This window comes from Lolium rigidum, chromosome 3 (genome assembly GCF_022539505.1).
Source record: "Lolium rigidum isolate FL_2022 chromosome 3, APGP_CSIRO_Lrig_0.1, whole genome shotgun sequence".
NCBI classification, from domain to species: Eukaryota; Viridiplantae; Streptophyta; class Magnoliopsida; order Poales; family Poaceae; genus Lolium; species Lolium rigidum.
The window spans coordinates 36261774-36267546 of NC_061510.1; the positions used below are offsets into that span (position 1 = coordinate 36261774).

Consider the following 5773-nt stretch of genomic DNA (forward strand, 5'->3'; position numbering starts at 1 on the left):
TTGTTACCCCAGCGTATATCTACTACTGTCATATCATCGATCAATACAAATAAATTTGACATGTACACTACGCATATGTGTGCAAGATGTTGAGAGTGTATTCGTTTCGATTCGCATATGTTGTTTTCTTTTGTTAACTTTGCCTCATACACACCTGTTTTCTCGAAATGGGGATGCATTTTTTTTAGTAAAGAGGGGTTTCATATAATACGAGAATCAAGATATATAGGAATCTTGTGTTGTGTACTAATACAAGGGGCTCGTGATGTGCTAGCTTTTTCGATAAAGGAAATATATTAATATCAGAAGATACCAATTACACTTAGCCTCTACAACAACGCAATGTCCTAATGGCATTACGTAATCACACAGCCAACAAAAGAGAAAAATAAAAGTAAGAAATAAAAGTCCCGCTACAATATTCCAGACTTAGCAACAGCAATACATCCACCAACAAGACAACACCTGAAATTCAGACTCTCCAAAAGCGACGTCTCCAAGAAGAAAACAATGCACCAGCACCGTCGTCGCCCGATCAAAGATCTTTGATTTCCACCCTGAAGATAGTCCCGCTCTCAAAACAATGCAAGGACATTGAGATAAGGCCAGAATTTGGATTTTCACCCTGAAAGGTAAGACTCCGAACTTCACATATGCTGCCGCCCCTATTTTCCTACCACTGCTGTAAGCCCGGAACACCAAGCAAGTCCCTCAACAACGCAAAGACTTGAACCTCCCTTAGCTAGTCCTTCAATCCGGCCTTCATGATATTCTCTTCTTCTAACTTCACCATGGACCAAATGTCACTTGATGTTAACACAGAATACAGCTTCGCGCAGCTCCCTCCAGAACCAAACGGTCGGAATAAAAGCATGTGTGCGCACAACCGAATACCACCGATCCAGCAAACTCCAGGCAATAGAAGCACAGTTACATTCGCCGGCGGCGCCTTCCAGAACTCAACACTCTGGCCAGATCAAGAAGGGCAGGTAGGTCTTCATCTTCGCCCAAGAGAGACCCTAGGACCACCGCCTTTATTCAGATCGGCCCCCCACGCCGGCGACCATCCCAGGCTGGCCAAGGTAGCCGCCGGAGACACCAAGCGCAGATCGCGTAGTCCGGAGACATCGGCCGCTGCAGCTGAAACGCAGCCCTCCACCGCCGACCGCCGAGAGGCGAGGAGAAGGGACCTAGGGTTTCCCCCTGCAGCCCGCCACCACCCATCCCTCCGCTGCCGGCAGGGCTCACCACCACCTCGCCGTCCGTGGAGCCGCCGCCGAGCCGAGCTCACGCGTCGCCACCAAGTCCCCCGATGAGAGGGCCGCGCCCTGGCCCGAGGAGGAAGTCCCGCGTCCGACCCCGCGCGCGAGAGGACGAGGAGTACCAGCCGGCGCCGGCGCTAGCTTGGTCGCCCCCCCCGGCGATGGCGATGGAGGGGAGAGGGGGGTGGGGGCGGCGTGGTAGGGTTTCTCCCGGCCGCCACGCGGGGGTGACACGGGAGAGAGAGCGGTCTGTTGGATGTTCTGTGATGTGCTAGCTAGGAACCTATATGTATGCGTGATCTGGGATCTTCAATTCTGTGATCTATGGATAGTTTATGTGTTGAGTTTTGTATCTGATAACTCCTTTTTACCCCAGCGTATATTGACTACTGTCATCTGCGATCAATAAAGATCAATTCGACATATACACTAAGATTATGTGTGTTGGGAGCTGATTCCTCAGTTGATACACCGGGCGTCGACCATTATATGTTGTTTTCTTTTGTTAATTTTGGTTCATAGGCACATGTAGGCTATATTTTTTTCTGACACTCAATTATCAGCCCGGCAGTCTCCTTTGATCACTTGCCGCTTAATCTCTCTGGCCTATACTGGTACCAGTACAATACTAGCTACTACCCGAAACTATCTAGCAGAAGCGCCTGGCTAGTCCGGCCGGTACACTGCCAACGTTATGCCTGATGACTGCTTCTATCATGCAAAAGGACTTCAAAATCTAGGGTGAAGTTGCAACATGCATATCGAATATTTATCCGAAGAGACATGATCAGATCACATATCCCCCATCAACATGTTAAAGCTGAGATCTTCATACGTCATTCAGCCTTTGATTTTTCCAACCCACGGTCATGCTGAGCTAATTAATTAACAGCAGCCATATGTGTACGCCACAAGCTAACGGACACGGTAGTGATCCTGAAATGGCACCAGATGAACTGATGATCAAGTTGTAAATATTTTACGCTAGTGTCAAACCAGCACCTCTTCGTGCAAGAACAGAAGCCAATAGACTAATTTTTTGTTGCAAATGAGGCCAATATATGTTGGCGCCAATTGAAACAAGTACACAACAATGCAGTTAACTAAAATCACTGTCCAACCCCGTAAACAGTGAATCTGATAGTTAATTTACATACTCCGGAAAGGAGATAGCTTTGTACTGGTACCTTGATCAAGATCAGCAACTTCGGAGTAACCAATATTGATCCGATGACCTTTAGTAAGTTTACACACAATGGCGATTAGGATGGGACATTATAACAAACTCTCAGCACCTTGATCAAGATCCAAACTATGAATGTTCAGAACTATGATAGCACAGGCACGCAGATAACCCACTATAGCGATACTGCCTTGCCTAAATTACGACTAGTAATAGATTCCTTCAGTACCTCTCCCCCAAGTTGGCAGATATGGCCCTCAGCTTAGAGTACACTTTGCTGGCAGGAGACCCCAAGATGAGACTGCAGAGCGAGTCCCGTGCAACCTTGATCCTCACAAAGGATCCAAGTGTATGGATCTTTGTATCGGCAATGACAATGCGGGTTTGGGTTGAGTTCTCAATTGTATACTTGGTCTTGCCTCCTTTACCAGATAGCCGTCCGATGGCACGCGACAGATGCTCCCCTTGGAGTGTCTTCACATCCTTGATCTCAAACGAATCCACGTACAGCTCATCGACACGTAGCAAGGCGAGTGCATCGGCAATGTCAAATCCCAGCATAAAAGCGTGCACAAAGTCCGAGCACTTCTGAAGGTTGCTCACGTCCGGTGTGTCTTGCTTTGCTTTGAGCTCCACCCTTCTGGCCTGAGATACAGGAGGGTATTTTGATGGGTTTACACTTCACTTGAAAGGAGATAGCTTTACATCAAAAGATTTTGGCGAACCGGAAAAATTCTGGGATATTGATTGAGCTCAGGAGTCCAGATATACGAACCAAACCAGTAGGCCAAACTATCAAGATCAAATGACTTTATATGATGAAAGTGAGTACGAATATGGTTTTATATGATGAACCAACAGAAGCTGAAAACCATAAAATTTCAGGCCAAAGTCCATTCCATCACAAACTAAAATCTAAACATTGGCTTGTACGATAATAGGAGTAGCTTAGTTCGCGTGAAGCCACGCAAGTGCATCTTCTATAAGCTGCTTCTCTATTTTCAATCGGATTGGCAACTTTCCTGGTCTCTCAAGAGCTTGCTTCTTCAAGTATCCCTTCTTTTAAAGCATATAAAACCATTACAACTCACTTTATTTTTCATCATTCGGCGAATCTAAACTTGACTATCCGGCACATTATGCGCTTTCTTTTCGTCCTCGAGATAGATAGATGGGCTGCGATGGCACCTTATGCATACCCCTTCTTTGTTTATCGTCACCGTAGTCGCACAATCTTTGCACCAAAAATTTTCACAGAGGCAAGGATTTCCGCAAAACTCACAAGAACGCAAATCTTTTGGTACCGGGAGCCTACATCCTACGCAAAGGAATATGGAAGGCTCACCGCGGATGCCACACTTGAGGCACAAAGCCGGACGAATGCACACCTCGCAAGTTGAGGTCAGGTTGGAGTAGGTTCTGTGTACCACATCTTGCGCAAGTTGAGGTCGGGTTGCCCTAGCTGAAATCCTTGCCTCTGTAGCTCCGACATTGGTTCCACGATCCACTTTCTGAAAAAGATCTTGGATGTTTGTATGAACCCTCTCAAATTCATCCTCTAGTTCTTGCACCTGGCCTTGTGTGACCTCCACATCGTCATCGACAATCTCCACCTCGCCGTGTACGCCATCCACCTCCCCATGGACGCCATCTTGCTCTTGCACCACATCTTGCTCTTGCACCACCTCCACGGCAGGATCCTCGAGCACGCCTTGCACCTCCTCCATGGCAGGAACCTCCACGGTTTGTGTGTCACATGGACGTACTCCATTGTGTGGGGTTTTATACCCTGCTATCTACACTTGTGAATGCAAACCGAAACTGAAAAGGGAGCCGAAAAAACAGAGGGAGAGGAGGCCTCGCATGCACTCATGTTTACACTTGCATGCACTCATGTTCACACTTGCATGTGGAAGCCCATGCGGAGCAAAAAACAGAAACGGATTCCCACTTGCACCACCAGCCTAATGCGCCCCAATTAATAGGAGAATTAAGGGGGAGAGAGGGAGGAAAGTGCGGTGGAGAAGATTTAGCCATAATTAGGCCCTGTGATCTAGGAACAATAAATTCTTACGGCGGGGGTTTAGTTTCTGGACAAATAGTTTTTTATTAGAAGCCTTGTTATCCTGGACGGAGGGAGTACTATTCTGTACCAATAATGAAATTTTCAGGAAACTAGCCCAATCATACTACCCACTCAGGCCGCAGGTACAATAAACCTAGACACATTTTTAGACTACATTTTTCCTAAATCTATGACATGTATTTAGGGTCGGAGGGAGTACTAAATTTGACATGTGCAGTTGAAAACATGTTAAATATTTATCCAACCCATCGGCCCATGAACAAATTCCGTCTTCACACTTTTAGGTATTGAAATTTTCTGGAAAACTGGACATATTATACTACTGCCAGTTCATCGCCTGCATTTTTCTTTTGGCAGACAGTACCATCAGTTACAGTAACTAGGGTATCCGATAACAACAACGTGAGTACCACGTAATCAGAGGGTGGTTACCTTGACCTTCATGCGGATATCGACCTTCATTTGCTGGTAGACGGGTGTGTAGATCTCCTCCCACGCCTTCTTCAGCGGCGCGAACCGATGGCTCGGCACAACTGGGGCCTCCCGCCGCCCATCTCGCTTGGCATCAGGGGCTCGAACCGCGGCATCTCGACAGCGCCCTTCGCGTGCGCCTGCATGATGCCGGGGGAGGTGTTTCCCGCCTCAGAGGCCTTCGCAGCTCCGTCGAGTTCCATCCGGTGAGGGGAGACGGCGGCGGCAGACGGGAAGTGAAGGAAGACTGTATTGCAGTTGGGCCGAATATAAGCGACCACACACACACAAGCGTAACAGTGTCATGGGCCTTGGCAATAAGATTTTCCATTCGACGGGCCTCTCAGCAAAGAGATTGCAAAACCCCGGTTCAATTTCAACAGCAGTGAAAACACCGTCTTTTTAATCTCTTAAAAGCTTTTATGCTTTCAAAGCTTTAAAAAATTATGAATTTTTTAGGGATGTCGTGTATACTACAGCATATGCATGTGAGACTGCAAATATTCAGCAGAAAACATGACCATTTGTTATACTACAGTAGTTGCAGCACGGAACATTTTTAAAAAAACATAAGGCACAAAGTGTCCAGCCTGAAATTAATAAAACCACCCAGTCAGGGTACAAAGATGCTAAAAAAATAGCTTACAACTCACAGAAACACCAGCCAACAAAAGATAAGCATGAAAGCTAAGCCCATAAAGCACCCTAGAGCGAAGAAGGGGAATATTGGGGCGGGATTACCGACATCGAGTGGGAGATTTCATAGTTGAT

The 5773-nt window shown here is 46.9% G+C and overlaps 1 pseudogene; it reads right to left on the minus strand.

The window, feature by feature from the left end:
- Positions 1-2667: 2667 nt before the first annotated feature.
- Positions 2668-5205, minus strand: LOC124696020 (annotated as a pseudogene).
- Positions 5206-5773: the final 568 nt, after the last annotated feature.